General features: G+C 48.9%; 1 protein-coding gene across 2 annotated transcripts in view; it reads left to right on the top strand.

Moving 5' to 3' along the window:
* Nucleotides 1-4432: 4432 nt before the first annotated feature.
* SETBP1 (SET binding protein 1) overlaps nt 4433-7903 on the top strand; it is a 266280-nt gene continuing 262809 nt past the window's right edge. For both annotated transcript variants that reach the window (XR_014556165.1, XM_083702558.1), the window contains exon 1: nt 4433-5589. The gene's annotated coding sequence lies outside the window, so the exon portion shown is untranslated. The remainder of the gene's footprint in view (nt 5590-7903) is intronic.

Genomic DNA, 7903 nt, shown 5'->3' with positions numbered 1-7903 from the left:
AGAAGCGAGCGATCTATTTCACCTCTGTGGGTCTTCAGCAAGGGCAGGATCTTGTAGCGTACTTTGTTGACACACAAAAAAAAATCAAATAGAGGAACTTAGCTACTGTCTTGGTGAGCTCCTGGTCTATCCCCTGTAATAAGAAGCACATAACCCCCGTCTCTGGTTTCCATGTTGGAATACATAGATGGTCTAAAAATTGTTGGTAGAGATCATCATACATTTTACATTTAAGGACCATGTGAGCTAGAGTTTCCACCAGGTGGGCATCGCATGGGCAGATCCTATCTCCTTCTGCCATACCCACAAACCTACCCCAAAGGAGGTTAGAAGGATTAGAATTGATTATCAAGGTTCTGGAAACCAAGCCTTATGAGGAACGGTTGAGGGAATTGGATATGTTTAGCCTGGAAATGAGGATACTGAGGGGAGATATGCTAGCCACCTTCAAATATCTCAAGGGCTATGGTATGGAAGATAGAACAAGTTTGTTTTCACCTGCTCTGGAGGGGCCGGTGGGAAATGAACTAACGGCTTCAAGTTACACAAGAAATGAGATACTGACTAAACATCAGGAAAAACTTTCTGATGGTAAGAGCTGTTCGACAGTGGAACAGACTCCCTCAGGAGATGGTGTACTCTCCTTCTTTTGAGGTTTTCAAGTAGAGGCTGGATGGCCATCTGCCATGGATGCAGAACCCTGATTCTATTTTCCCAACTTTTTCAAGAGACTTGGTTTGGATGTGGGCAGTGATGGTCCAAGCAGACAAACCTCTCATGTTCACGGTAACCTTAATGGTAGGCACAATTTTGCAGTCCCATTATTATTACCTAGTTGATCTTTTAATGATCATTGCAATTATTGTTTATTGGTTTATGAATCATATTATACATGTTTGCCAAGGTGATTTACAAACACGTCTTAAAAACTGCTAAAAGTAGTTATAAAGCAGTACAATGCAAAATTTATATCTAAGGCAGAGACCTTTCCATCTGGCTGGAGAAGCTTGACAAAAGAAAAATGTCTTCAGTTGTTTCCTGAAAGATATTGGGCAACAGTTGCATCTCAGACAGAGTTACTGTTCTACTGAACAGGGGCAGCCACGTTCAAAGCCCTGCTCCAAGTCACTTCTAGAATTTTCTGTGGCTTGAAAAAGAACCTTTCCTGTTGTGATATTTGGAAAACCTGATCCTAACCCGTATGTGGCCTTATATCTTAGTATAATTAGTGCTAACTGTTTTTCCGGATATTTTCCAGATATACCGGTATTAAAAAGAACGTAAAATCTTAGTAAAATTCTGCATAAATGAAAGTGTGTTATACTATAATGCTGTTTTTTGTCATTGCCGTTTCAGCAAAGTGGTTTCCCCGCCCCGCCCCGCCCCGCCCCCCTGTTAAACACTTCCAATCTACACTTTTGATCCATCATTTTTCTCAAAATGTGAAAATGTTAGCAAAATACTGCTTAAATGAAAGTGTTATAATGCTTTTTTTTAAAAAAAAAAAAACTTTTCCCAGTCACCATCATTTTAGCAAGGTGTTTTTCCCCCTAATTAAACACTTCCAATCCAAAACAAACACTAAAACACTTTAGTGTATCTGTGTAAACACCTGTGTATCTGAAGAAGTGTGCATGCACACGAAAGCTCATACCAAGAACTGACTTAGTTGGTCTTTAAGGTGCTACTGGAAGGAATTTTTTTTTGTTTTGACTAAAACACTTTGTTTTTTGACATTTCATGGCTTGCAATGAGAAATCATATTTAAATGAATAAGTGCTTAGCACTAAATAAATAAATGATTTTTTTTTAAAAAAAAATATCATCCAGATTTATTATATATTTTAAAATAGCCTTTTGGGTGACATGTACCATCTCCAGACTTACCTACAGCAGGCCTGTAATACCCACTGATGTGCAGAGACCATAGGAGGATGGATATATAGGAAAAGTGAAACACCCCCTGACAGTGTAGAAGATGAACTGCAGCTGTGCTCGTAGCTTCTTGCAGAAGAGCCATGCTTTATTTGTGCTAGGAGCCATCCATCTGGATCAACCAGCATGTCACAAATGAATGTACAGTCTTGTCTCTGACCATTGGGTCCACCTAGCTTATCATTTATGGAAGGAACAGGCAATCTGTGGCCCTCTAGATGTTGTGTAGTGTTTAGGACAACTTCCATCCTCCTGGACCATTGCTTATGGAGTCCAGCAAGACCATCCCTGGTCTCACATGCCCGCCAAGTGTCCCTGTTTTCCAGGGACAGTCCCAGAATTACCATCCCAGCTTCTGATTTGATCCTGGAAAGTCCCTATTTTCCCCGCCAGAGCTGCTACCACCGAGCTTGGGGAGGAGAATGAGCCAGCACTTGTCCTGAGCACTTGAACTGCGGTGGCTGTGGCAACTGCAACATAATATCCTGTTGTCACTCCATGGCCTCTCCAGAGCTGCTACTGCTGGCCTCCTCCCTTGGGCAGCTTGTAGTGGCTGCTGGAGACCAGGTGAGGAGGAAGAGGAGAGGATGCTACCGCTGAGGCCAAGTCTTGTGTGGTGTGCTGACTCTGAGGAGCAGCCAGAGGGCAGGGCTGCGGTGTAGTGGTTAAGAGCGGTAGTCTCATTATCTGGGGAACCGGGTTCACGTCTCCGTTCCTCCACATGCAGCTGCTGGGTGACCTTGGGCCAGTCACACTTCTTTGAAGTCTCTCAGCCCCACTCACCTCACAGAGTGTTTGTTGTGGGGGAGGAAGGGAAAGGAGAATGTTAGCCACTTTGAGACTCCTTAAAGGGAGTGAAAGGCGGGATATCAAATCCAAACTCTTCTTCTTCTTCTTCTTCTTCTTCTTCTTCTTGTGCAGGAAGAAAGGGGAAGTGGTTCACAAGGAGTGGTTGGTGTGTTTTTTTAAGGCTGTAGGTTAAACCACAGAGCATAGGGCTTGCCGATCAGAAGGTCGGTGGTTCAAATCCCCATGATGAGGTGAGCTCCCGTTGCTCGGTCCCTGCTCCTGCCAACCTAGCAGTTCTAAAGCACATCAAAGTGCAAGTAGTTAAATAGGTACCGCTCTGGCGGGAAAGTAAACGGCATTTCCGTGTGCTGCTCTGGTTCGCCAGAAGCGGCTTAGTCATGCTGGCCACTTGACCCAGAAGCTGTACACCAGCTCCCTCCCCCAATAAAGCGAGATGGGCGCAGCAACCCCAGAGTCGGCCACGACGGGACCTAATGGTCAGGGGTCCCTTTACCTTTACCTTTATGTCTGCATCTCTTGGGACATGGGTGGCGCTGTGGTCTAAACCACTGAGCCTAGGGCTTGCCGATCGGAAGGTCAGCGGTTCAAAACCCCATGACGGGGTCAGCTCCTGTTGCTCAGTCCCAGCTCCTGCCCACCTAGCAGTTCGAAAGCATGTCGAAGTGCAAGTAGATAAATCGGTACCACTCCGGTGGGAAGGTAAATGACGTTTCTGTGTGCTGCTCTGCTTTCGCCAGAAGCAGCTTAGTCATGCTGGCCACATGATCCGGAAAAACTGTCTGCAGACAAATGTCAGCTTCCTTGGTCAGTAAAGCGAGATGAGCGCCGCAACCCCAGAGTCACTTGTGACTAGACTTAACTGTTTCTGAGCACAATTAAAAGTGTTGGTGTTGACCTTTAAAGCCCTAAATGGCCTCAGTCCAGTATACCTGAAGGAGTGTCTCCAACCCCATCATTCTGCCCGGACGCTGAGGTCCAGTGCCGAGGGCCTTCTGGTGGTTCCCTTACTGCGAGAAGCAAAGCTACAGGGAACCAGGCAGAGGGCCTTCTCGGTAGTGGCACCCGCCCTGTGGAACGCCCTCCCTTCAGATGTCAAAGAGATAAACAACTACCTGACATTTAGATAACATCTGAAGGCAGCCGTGTTCAAGGAAGTTTTTAATGTGTGACATTTTGATGTATTTTTAATCTTTGTTGGAAGCAGCCCAGAGTGGCTGGGAAAACCCAGCCAGATGGGCGGGGGTACAAATAATAAATAATTATTATTATTATTATTATTATTATTATTATTATTATTATTATTATCATCATCATCATTATGGTTTTTTGTTATTGTGCTATGTAATTTGTATTTTTAATGTTGTACAGTGCCCCAGGATCTTCAGATAAAGGGCGATATATAAATTGAATAAATAATGTGTGTGTGTGTGTTATGGCTCAGTAGGTTAGAACACCGTGTGGATAACACCAAGGTTGCAGGTTCGATTCCCTTATGGGACAGCTACATATTCTTGCATTGCAATGGGTTGGACAAGATGATCCTCAGGATCATCTTGACCATTCTTTGATTCTAGGATTCTCTCTCTTTCTCCCTCGACGCTCCTTTCCCGCGCTTGGCCACCGGGGGCGCTGGAAGGGAAGGGAAAAGCGACGGAGGGGGGAGCTATGGAGCAAGCCAGAGACCTGCACAAGCCACCGGCGGCGGCAGCAGCAGCAGCAACGACGCACCGAGGAGGCGACAGTGGCGGCGGCGGCGGCGCAGGCTTCTCCTCTCCGGCTCGGATGAAACTGCGGTGATCGGCAGAAACCGTTTCTCCAGCAGCCCTCGAGGGCTCGCCGAGCCAGAGCGCGAGAGGAAGCGAGCGAAAGGGAACCAGGCAGGTCGCCCTTGGAGCCGCGAGCGGGAGCAGCCGGGCACAGGCTGGGGTCCCGCTCGCGCCCCCGGATTTGCCCTCCCGCGGACCCACTGGAGAGAGAAAGAGAGCGGGGGGAGGACCCCAAGCGGCAGCTCGCCCTGCGTCGACGGGGATTTTACGCCAGCGCATTGATTTCCCTTCTTCGCAACGAGAAGAGCAATTCCTTCCCTCTCCCTTTCTCCTCCCCTCCCCAGTCTTTCTCCTTCTTTTCTTCCCTCCCCTCCACTGCCACCCCCCCTTTTTAAAAAAAGCCCGTAGCAATTTTTTAAACCTCCCTCGGCTTTTTAAAATATATATATATCTTTTTTTTGTTTTTGCATGCGTGATTTGTTTTGAAAAAAGAGAAATTGTTCGAGAGGCGCCATTTTTCACCTCCTTGGGAGGAAAAAAAAGAGAGAGAGGAGAAAATCTGTTTCCATCTCCCTTGTTTCTCCACCGTGTGCAATCGCCTCCCTTTCCTTTTTCTCGCCCTCCCTCCTTCCTTCCTTCCCTCTCCTCCCTCCCTCTTTCCTGAGTGGGGGTCTCCGCCGAGCAGCCCCCGCGAACCCGCCCCTCCGCCTCCCGCCCCCCCCCCATCTGACAGTTCCCCGCGCGCCATGGCGCCCCTGCGCCAAAATCGCCAAACAGAAGCGGCAGCCGAAGGAGCAATAATACCTTAGGGGGCGGGGAAGGGTGCTTTGCTTTGCTTTTATTTATTTTTTAAAAACAATTTTTTTGGAGGGGTGCAAAAAAAGGGACTTAGGGGTCGGGATCTGGAAACCCGCCCCTCCCTACTCCGTTCACACGCCTCCCCAACCTCCCCTCTACACGCATCGCGGTCGGCTGAGAAGAAGCGCGGAGAAAGGAGAGGCAAGGCGCGCGCTGCTCCCACGAAGGACTTTGGGGAGCTTAGCGAAGCCGGGCGCTTGGCTTTCCGAGAAGATAATGGGTGAGTCCTCATGAGCTTTGGGGGGAGGGCTGGGAGCTTTTTTTGGGGGGTGGGGTGTCTGTAGGGGGTTCCAGAAGGCTGGCGGATGGATGCCAGGAGGACGAAAAGTTGAGCTCTTTTTTTTTAGGCGCGGGAAAAGGGGGATTTCCCGGCTGCTTCTTGACGCTGCGTTTGCTGCTCAGAAGTCACTCGTATTGCAATAACCTGTGAGTATTATATGCAGATATTAGTTGCGGATCGGCGTGGGTTTGATGTGCTTTTGGGGTTTTTTTTAAGGGGTGCGAGGGAAAGTGGGGGGTCGTGATTTGGGTGCTGGAAGGAGTTTGCCCAAGTACGCATGCGGCCCGAGGCTAGGCGTGTTTACTCGCAAGTAAGCCCCCAACCAGTCACCCCAGGCACAGGCAGTGCTCAAAGGGGCTTACTCCCAGGTAAGCCTGCGGAGCAGACTCCCCTCCCTTTCCTTAAGCTAGCTCACTGTGACTTGGGATGGCAGTGAGTCCCCCGTCCACCACCACCACCCTCTGCTGAATTTAGAGAGAACAGGCGTCGGATCGGGCCCCTGAAGGCGCTGGCTTGGGAGCAGGCCCCGATCCAGTCGGTTTGCTTCCGAGGAAAGCTGCCCAGCTCGTGGCGCTTGCGCGGCTGTCAATTTCCCCGCGCGCTTTCCTTGGGGCCGAGAACGCAGCAGGACTTCCTGCGGGAGGGATCCGGCTGCAGGGCTGTTGCAGGCTTACTTGGGAGTAAGCAAGGCTAGCGCACGGCCTGCAGGGCACTTGCTCGAGAGTAGGCTGACCTGCGAGCAAAACAGGAGCCAGGATCGGGTTGCAAAGGGGCAGGCCTGAGACTTATCCCAGAGTAAGCATGCGTATAGGACTGGACTGTTAAATTCCTTCCTCTACGACCCACCTACCCGTAGTAACCTGCCTGCTTATGGGGTTTTGCTGGTGGTTGGCTAGGAGGTGGCAGACTCGGTGTGTCTGAGGTGCGCGGAGCGGGTGGCAAGACGGCATTCCCTGCAGCTTCCAGCGTGGATTTGCGAGAGTAACGAGCTTCGCGCCAGGAAAGTGTGTCTGTCGAGGAGAATGAGATGGCAGCGCTTCTTTTTTAAGAGAGAGAGAGAGAGAGAGAGAGAGAGAGAGAGAGAGAGAGAACATGCATCAGAATTTGGGGGTATTTCACAGTGCACTACGGCCACACCGTTTCATGTTTGCGCCCTTTGCATTAGATTTTGGCTCCCAACCCCCACCCCTTCTCCGGCCAAGCCTTTTGCGAGGCTCTCCGAGTGCTATTTTGACATTGGCAAAAGGACACTCTGCCAACTGCTACGGTTTGCGGCGCATAAACAAGCCGTGCTCGCTCTGTGTTTGTCCGTGTAGCAGGGGCTGGATAATTAACAATACAGGTTTTCTTTTCTCTCTCTCCCGCCCCCTTCCCTGTTTGTGTCAGAGTCAACCTCGTTAATAGATCGGCTACTAATAAATCCAGGATTACCCTTCAGCTACCCTCCCATGCCTTAGTTGGTTTTATTTTTTTAAACAACAACACACACTGAAAACACAGTGTCTGCGTCTTCCCCTCCAAATCCCCGAGCTCTGCTTCAGATTCCTGCAAACACTTGCTGTGCTTTCCCCCTCCAAAGCTATTTATTTATTTTGCAAGAGGGGAGAGAAAATGCTGGAGGTTGAAGGCATTAAGAAAGCGAAAGAGCTTGTAGCACATGTGGGGGCGAGGGCAGGAGGTGATCTTAGCCTCTGGTTACCTCCCTTTCCTCTTATCATGCCTTTTCTTTTACAAACAGCAACAGAATGCTGCGTGCTTTGAAAAAAAAAATAAATAAGAGGTTGAAATAGCCTGATAGCAAATGCTGCGAGTAATAAGCTGGAATAGATACTTTTGTGTTTGGTGGAGGGATGGCTCCTTTGTAACGCAGCATTGTGATGTATTTGGGAAATTGTAGAAACACCATACAGGTTATGTTGTGTCCAGAAGATGGAGGGAAGAGAAGAATTTCTTTCCTTGTTGTTTGAATGGGGTTTCTCTCCCAACTTCGGAACATTGCAACCTCCCCAAAATTGTATCTACTAAAGTTGTGGGTTAGGAAAATCTAGTTCTCATTGTTGCGATGATTGTTGCGAACTGGCTTTTTGTGTGTGCCTTCTCTTCATCTGGATGTGTTGGAAGCAACAGATTGAGTTTGGACCTGTTTGTGGGGTGGGGTGGGGTGGAAAAACCCTGTCAACTTTGCCAGTCTGTTAGAGTGCCCAGACCTCCCCAGCAGGGAAGAAAACAAACCCAACACCCCCTACACATGCCC

The sequence above is a fragment of the Podarcis gaigeae genome (assembly GCF_964106915.1).
Source record: "Podarcis gaigeae genome assembly, chromosome: 11".
NCBI lineage: Eukaryota > Metazoa > Chordata > Lepidosauria > Squamata > Lacertidae > Podarcis > Podarcis gaigeae.
Note: the sequence above shows the minus strand (reverse complement) of the source record. Positions and strands in the feature narration are given on the sequence as shown.